This window comes from Poromitra crassiceps, assembly GCF_964638095.1.
Source record: "Poromitra crassiceps genome assembly, chromosome: 2".
In the NCBI taxonomy this organism is placed as follows: Eukaryota; Metazoa; Chordata; class Actinopteri; order Beryciformes; family Melamphaidae; genus Poromitra; species Poromitra crassiceps.
In genome coordinates, this window is record NC_139624.1 from 108,907,412 (window position 1) to 108,916,431 (window position 9,020).

Sequence of the window (9,020 nt, forward strand, 5' to 3'; positions counted from 1 at the left end):
AACTTAATTGACCAATTGAGTAAATGATCAATAAATAATGTGTTGCTGCTAGGGATGCACCGATATGAAAATTTTGGCCGATGCCGATAACCGATATTAACATTGCTGTTATGGCCGATAACCGATATTTACCGATGTCGATATGATCTGTATAAAACCACATTTTTATGATCATCACATTTTGTACATACTGAAAAACACATGTTAACACTGAATTTGAAAAAGTTATGCATTTCTTTATTTGCAAAGCCTTTGGAAAAGCCCATAAATCATAGATTTACTGCATTATTTCATATCAATGTGAAGAATTTGGCTGATAATGATAACCGATATTAACATTGCAACATCTGACCGATACCGATATGACCGATATGTTAAAAAATCGTCCGATACTGGCCGATACCGATATGATTGCCGATATATCGTGCATCCCTAGTTGCTGCCAATTACACCGTATCCTGTTGGGTGCTGTGAGAGAAGCCGCCTGTTCAGTCAAAAAGTGCGAGCTTAGTTAGTTTGCTTTAAAACCTCTGTTTTATTCTACACAAGTCAATCTGGATGCAAGGCGGTGGGGGTTTCCTTCATACAGTATAGGAACCCCTCACCAAAACATGCAATATCCTGGTCGTTCGGGGCGCCTGTTCGGAGGAAGGGGAACTCGTTGGAATAGCGTGATCCTCCCACGTGCTATGTCCTACCGGTGAAGCTTCCCCTGTCAGATGAAAAGAAGCGGCTGGCTACTGCCCATGTCTCGGAGGAAGCATGGAGACATTTTCGGCTCTCCCCAGATCGGCAGAGGGTGGAGCAGCAACATGGATTAAAAAAAAAAAAAAAAAAACTCATAGGGGAATAAAAATGGGATAAAAAAATCGGAGGGACTACAACTTAGTCCATGTTTAATATTCCTAAGCACTTCAATCTATGATGTGCAAAAGCACAATGTTCCTGTTTTACTAATTAGCTTAACCAACATCGTGGCTGACATTCAGATGGAACAATTTAGATAATAGCTAATGCTCAAAATGGACCTAGAACATTGTGTTTTGGATATGGATCTCCCTGGGAACTCACTCACTCTTTTCTCTTTTTTACGTCATAGCTCCTCATTTTATCAAAAAAAGTCAGGTCCTTTTTCATGTTATGAAAATATCTGCAATTTTTGTTGAATTATACTGTTTCACTTTTCAGATGTGATTTTGTTCTCCATCATTTAAAGGAGCCTAAATTTCATGTAGACTTCCCCCCCAAATTTGATTTAGTTTGAGTCGTTACATTTAAAGTTATTGCATTTTCAAAAAATATATCAGTTTCAACTTAACTCCAGTCAGTGCATCAAAACTGGACTTGGTCTTTATTGGCTCCCCTCATTAAACAATTACTAAAATCCTTCCAATCAGGCAGGGTTGTAACATTTGATTGTAGTCGTTTATTCAATTTATGACATTTTAACTGAACAAAATGTATTTGCAAAACATCAAAAAAGATCAATGGCTCAGGATTTGTATTCTGTATATTTGAGTACAAAACAAGGAAACTTGCAATAATATGAGACTTTAAAATCAGTCTAGAGGAAAAGCAACCCGACACAGACGTTGCCCATTTTAACAAATTATTCTTACGAAGGACTAAGCACCGCTGTGAGACTTGTGTGTGCCATTTACAAACTCACATAAACACACAGCAGGGAAGCGCAGGGGTCTGCTGGTGTTAAAAGTCCCTCACTGTATTTAAATATAAGGAAGGAAAAGTGTGATGATGCGTCAGAAAAGCAGTGACTGACAGCGCGAGGGGGCAGGAAATGGAGGGGAAAGGGAGAGCAGAGGGAGGTCACACCTTCTGAATAGATAAGTCAAGTCAGAGAAACTCAGATGAATTAAAAAATTGGCACTGCACACTTGTAGATATGAACCGCTGACTGTATAAAATATACACTCGATATGAACGCTGAAGGGCCACAGGTGATGAGCGATGAGGGCGGGGGGGGGGGGGGGGGGGGGGTATATATCCACTAAATGCTTCTGCCTGATTATCCTCTGAAAAATGTTGCTATTGCTCCCTTTTTCTTTTTCTTTTACACTAAAACCACAACTCCAAACTGCCCATCTTCCTGTCTATGTCCAAGCACTCAAGCATTATGTGCACTCTCTCTGTAACCATACACTATATCCAATCATATTTGATATCTTGAGAGGAGATACGCTATTGCTGTCGTAACTCCTGGTAATCAAAGAGCCTGCGAGAGACAGAGAGAAAGAGAGAGACATGCCTTTTCTTGGTAATAGTATTTTCTATCACAAAAGCTCTTAGGGTTGAAAATACACAGACCTCACAGTAATATGTTTGAATTACGGATGATCGGTTGCATGGCTAATGGAGACAGACAACACCTTGCCAGGTAAAATCACGTAACCCCAAAAGAGATTCCCACTCACTTTGCCCAAGGGTCAGCTGTCCAGTCCTTTGACAACAACATTTGATCAAAAGAGAAAAACACACATAAAAGAGTCTAATGCAAGGGCTGCAGGGTATGGAGGACTAATGTGTGATTTGATGTGAGCAGACAAGACATCATATACTGCACATGCTCTATCAAATCACCCGACTTGCATCCAGACTTAGTTATTATGCAAATTTTGAAACGTGGCTACATGGTACTTTGAAATTAAGACTAGTCAATGCACACGGGAGTGAGGGTCAACGCTGGGCTCGCTCTATATACATAAATTTCATGTACCGGCAGGGGTGAGAGACAAAGAGGATGCATGCGGTACTAAGTGGTACAACAAGGAACTGGGCACGTTCCTCAGCCTCTGTGTTTGAGGCTTATCAATGCATTATACATGATCAAACCACCTGGAACACACAATGTCTGTGCTGTTAATAAAGTGAAGAACAGCCTTCACACTTCTCAAAAGGTCAGATATAGGCCGAGATGGGGAGAGAGAGAGAGACAGGCTCTGGCAGCCTCGTCAAAGTGCACTGCTGTTTTATAACCTAATTGCAATGCCGCCAACACCCTCTTACTTTCCTATACATAGCCAGCCATAAATTGAAGTGAAGAAAAATAAAACAGAGTAATAGGGAAGATAACTTCAGGCTATGATAGAAGTGAGATGGTGATATCTTGAGAAATGGTTGCAAAACCCTCAAACATCCAATGTTACCATGAATTAAATGCCATCAGTGTGCAAGACTGCTGTGCCCACAGAACCTGAATGGATGGAACATTCAAATCAACATTCCTGGGTGTTGTTTTCCTTCTCCTCCCTAGGATGGTTCCGGGCAACGGCGTAGGTTTGATTTTAACATTGGTAGGGACACATCTCAGGGAGGTCCCCGAGGCATTTTGAATTTATGTTAGACTTCTGACCGCCACTTACAGCCCCATTCAGCAACTTTTCCAAGTTTTGCTATTTGGAGAAACTGCGCCCTCTGGGTGCAATAGTATCGGTATCGATATCACCGTTCAAAGTCAACAAAACACAGCGGCAGAAAGCTCTATGTACATGTTGTGACATCGGGTACTCACCACATGATGAAATAATAATCCATAGTTACGTGAAACGTAATTTTCGTAGCAAATCCGCACCGAGTTACTTCCTTGTTTTCATGAACACAACGCTTCTGCTGTACAGCGCATGCGCGCATCTTGCCTCCGGGTCGGGACACAGGCACAAAACTGCTTAGTCCCAGGAGAGGCCTTTGGAGGGCGGTGTGTGACCAATAGAGGTGACATTCTCCCTGTTAGTCACTCTACCATCTTCAATGACAAAAAGCTGTTATATTAAGGTGAAAAAGTTACTGATTGGGGCTTTAATGTCATCTAGAGCCTTAATTTATAGATAGTTATGGTAGCCAACACACTCATTAACAGACACACAGACACAAGGGTGTAGCACATTCATGAATCTTATTCAAACCAAGGATCTGTAAACATGTAGGTAATAATAACAAATAAGATATCCATTAATCACACAGTCCATCTGGAACTGTCAGGAAGCTTCTCTGTTCACTCTCACACATGTCACAATACTGAACCTCACAACTGACATATCACCAAGTCTCAGTATGTGACCCAGAACCTCCATCACTATCCTCTCCTCTGTCTGAGCCAGAGAGTTCCCCAAACTTTTGAGTAGCCAGTCAGATTGAAAAAGTAGCCGGCTCATGTTCGCGGCGTTTGTTCCAGTGGTCCTTTTCCCAATTAATAAACAAACCTCAAATGTGTATCCATGAGTGTGACAATTGAAATAATACAAATAAACATTCTTATAAAGGCCCAATGCTCAATTTAATTACAAATAAAACAATATAAAACACAAACAGGCAATGTACAGTATATTTTTAAGAACAAAGAAAATAATAATAACTGTGTTTGTTTCCCACAGGATCTGGAGAGATTGTGGTGGGTGGACCTTGCTAGGATTTAAATTAAAATGCATGAATCTGGTTCACTTTGAGAACAAATTTAAGAGGCTAGATGTATGAAGAAAACACATAAAATTACACAGCCTCTCTTTACTGTGCTGTGGTTTTTACAATGATGAATTTAGCCTTTTAGTCATAAAGATTATTGAAAGATATTCCATATTCCAGACTGAAATGTTATAACAGAAGTGCAGTATTGGCCAGAATGACATGAACATTTGGACTCTTATTCAGCGGGTATCTTGTACTGTATGTTGCGTTCAGGTGCACTGTAAAAAAAAAAATCTATAAGTTAATCTATAAAGTAGCCGGTAGGCCAGAGGCCAGTAGGCGGAGAAATAGCCGGCTGCCGGGGATTGGGGAACTCCCTGCTGAGCTACCTGGCTGGACTAGTTCGGTCATCTGACAAAATAATACATGTATGCCATAGGAAGAGTGACACATGCTATGAGTATTTATGCAGACTTAATTCGTTTTGAGTAGGCTATTGTGATTATTATACATCACCAGCCTAATATAACATGTCACAATATGGACTGCTTCTGTTGCCTATTATTACAATATTACATTGATGAATGCCATAAGGAGTGAAAATGTATATTATTGAGTATTATAATTACTACTACTACTACTATTACTACTACACACACACGGCTAGGCAAGACATCATCAATCATGCTGGCCACTAAGCAGGACGCAAGAGAAATAACAAAAACATGAAAGTCTATGAAAGTACTCAACACATGGTTAGTACTGGCTAGAGTTACTTATTGTATGGTCGGTCGTCACTCTTCAACCCAAAAAAATCAGTGATTTGATTACCCAAATCTATGCCTATGGTTCCAGGATCTAGGATGGCTTGGGGTAGGTATGAGGAGTGATGATTGGTTGGGATTAGGCATGAGGAGTGATGATTGGTTAAGGGGAGGGTAAAATATAAGCCAATCAGACACAGAGTAGGGCTGGTCATCCTACAGTAGAACCATCCTAGGAAGAAAAAAAAATGGCTTTCTGGAAAGAGAGATTACAGTTTAGTTTTTCAATTGCATTTTTCTGGCGCTTTGAGTCAGGGTCGTAGCTACTTCTTGCCTATAGGCCCATCCACGCAACAACGTAAACATGCAACATCAAAATGTAATCGCCTGATGATGCTTCGTCATCATTAGAGTACAAAATGAATCAAATCAAATACCGATAGCAGCACCTAACGTCCAGGACCTTATTGATATTCCCGCACTGACCAATCAGGAACCGGTACCAATTTAATACCGGTCCACGGTACCCATCCCTATTTTTGGGTAAACTGTCCTTTTAAATTAAAGTCATCAAGCCACAAACTTAAGAGTCTCTTGGAAGTGATGTGTTGATATATCGCAACTTAGACTCTTCCAAACTTACACTTAATTGCATCACTGACACATATGGCTTCTCAAATAAGATTGATTGCTGTTCAGAATTGCAGAAAGAATCTTGATTTCAATAGAGCAAACTTCTCCAGAGTGCAGGCAAATGACTGAGGGGAGCGCTCTGCTCTCTGAGAGCTGTGATAGACCTCACAACATCTGCCAACCGTTTCTCGCAACACAGGCAGTTCCGCCTTCTTAAATTAAGTACAGATACACAAACACAGACGCACTCACCCATCCACACACACACACACACAAACACACACACACAAGCCTGCAGAAATCAAATCATAACCATTTTGCCACTGCGTAACAGTTGAGAGAAGATAATTGGGATTCTTAAGGGGGTGGTGAAGTGGTAATCTGTGGCCCTCGCTAAAAAAACAAACTGCCAACATATTTTGTGCTCGTCACCACTGTGGTGTTTTTGCACGGCAATAATTATCTTGCAATCAGACAGTGTGGGCGATACTGTGCATCCTTTTCTTTGGATTTTTCTTTCTTTTCTTTTTCTTTTTCTTTTTCTTTCCTTTCTTTTTCTTTTCTTTCTCCTTTTTTTCTCCCTACTGTAATTGCCAAGCTGTCCTGGTTGTTGCTCCACCCCCTCTGCCAATCTGTAGAGAGATGTAGCACATGCCACCTCCGATACATGTGCAGTCGCCAGCCGCTTCTTTTCACCTGACAGCGAGGAGCTTCACCGACAGGATGTAACGCATGGGGGATCATGCTATTCCCCCCAGTTCCCCTTGCCCCGAACAGGCTTCCCCGACCGGCCAGAGGAGGCGCTCGGCGTCCCTTGAACCCGCCCACAACTCCCATTGACTTCATGCCTGGCAGCTTCGTGCTTCACGCGTCACGCTTGGAAAATAGGACTGAATCCTGAACGATCGCTTGAGCGTGCCTTGAGCAAGGCATGCGCGCGGGTGGTGTGAACGGCTTCGCCTGTTAACAAGGACGCCGAAATTAAACTTGTGGGTTCAGCGTAGGTTGAGCTTAGGTTGAGCGTTGCTTTGACGTATGGTGTGCACAGGCTTTAACTGAGCCGTCCTGCCTAAAGTTAGGAGGGACTCCTCGTGTCCCTACAGCCTAACTGAGCCGTCCTGCCTAAAGTTAGGAGGGACTCCTCGTGTCCCTGCACAGCCTAACTGAGCCGTCCTGCCTAAAGTTAGGAGGGACTCCTCGTGTCCCTGCACAGCCTAACTGAGCCGTCCTGCCTAAAGTTAGGAGGGACTCCTCGTGTCCCTGCACAGCCTAACTGAGCCGTCCTGCCTAAAGTTAGGAGGGACTCCTCGTGTCCCTGCACAGCCTAACTGAGCCGTTCTGCCTAAAGTTAGGAGGGACTCCTCGTGTCCCTGAACAGCCTAACTGAGCCGTCCTGCCTAAAGTTAGGAGGGACTCCTCGTGTCCCTGCACAGCCTAACTGAGCCGTCCTACCTAAAGTTAGGAGGGACTCCTCATGTCCCTGCACAGCCTAACTGAGCCGTCCTGCCTAAAGTTAGGAGGGACTCCTCGTGTCCTGAACAGCCTAACTGAGCCGTCCTGCCTAAAGTTAGGAGGGACTCCTCGTGTCCCTGCACAGCCTAACTGAGCCGTCCTGCCTAAAGTTAGGAGGGACTCCTCGTGTCCCTGCACAGCCTAACTGAGCCGTCCTGCCTAAAGTTAGGAGGGACTCCTCGTGTCCCTGAACAGCCTAACTGAGCCGTCCTGCCTAAAGTTAGGAGGTACTCCTCGTGTCCCTGCACAGCCTAACTGAGCCGTCCTGCCTAAAGTTAGGAGGGACTCCTCGTGTCCCTGCACAGCCTAACTGAGCCGTCCTGCCTAAAGTTAGGAGGGACTCCTTGTGTCCCTGTACAGCCTAACTGAGCCGTCCTGCCTAAAGTTAGGAGGGACTCCTCGTGTCCCTGCACAGCCTAACTGAGCCGTCCTGCCTAAAGTTAGGAGGGACTCCTCGTGTCCCTGAACAGCCTAACTGAGCCGTCCTGCCTAAAGTTAGGAGGGACTCCTCGTGTCCCTGCACAGCCTAACTGAGCCGTCCTGCCTAAAGTTAGGAGGGACTCCTCGTGTCCCTGCACAGCCTAACTGAGCCGTCCTGCCTAAAGTTAGGAGGGACTCCTTGTGTCCCTGTACAGCCTAACTGAGCCGTCCTGCCTAAAGTTAGGAGGGACTCCTCGTGTCCCTGTACAGCCTAACTGAGCCATCCTGCCTAAAGTTAGGAGGGACTCCTTGTGTCCCTGCACAGCCTCAGCTCAACAGTGAAACAGCAATTAAAACCTGTCGCGTTTCCCCCTGTCCCTGTTCTCTCTCAGCTGCATGACTGGTGGAGTCACTAATTCAAATCAGATCTGAAAGTTGCTCTGGGAGAGGGAGAGATAATGACAATATGCTTGCAGTGGGTAGCATATGAATCTGTATACTAACATAATTATTTGCTTGTTTTTCGTCTAGGTGGAGGTTGCCTGCTGTTCTGCCCCAGATGTCCGTCATAACGGCTGCCAAAGTGTTTGAATGTATTATAGCAAATCTTATCTTGTTGGGAAAACCTGCCAAAGTAGACAATGTAGCCTATATCTAAAGCACAGGCTAAATAAATGGCAGGTGTGCAGCACATGGAACAGGGTGTATTTCTTCCTTTTTGCCTGCCATGTCATGTGTACACTGTGCCGAGGTATTTTGAAGTATGGCAATTTCATTTTTGGCTGCCTAGAACTGCACGAGGCAACTTAGCATGTTGGCAGCTCCAACTGGCAGCGAGAGGTGGATGTTTGAAAAATTTGAACTTCAATGAAAAATAAATAAAATAAATCATGTGCTGTAATTTGATGCCAGTAATAAAATTAAAAATCATGTAACTCGACGCCAGCAAATTGCAAACAGCTCACTTGTGTTTACCAACCTAGTCGGCCTGTGATGCTTTATATCAAAGAGATGAGAGATGCAAGCAAAAGATCCCTGAACAAAATGATTGCTGCTGTTTAGGAGACAGTTGGATTCCACTCTTAGGTTTCAATTCATCACTTCTTGTGGGCGGAGAAGAAGCGAGCCCGTGATAGATGGTGATAGACAGATGTTCATTCAATCACTTGCCAGGTCTTTTTTGAAAGTGCCTGTTCTGAGGACGAGTTCCCAGATGGTTCTGTGTAACAAACCATTTGGCATGTCAGGTTAGTAAAAGGACACCAGAATTAA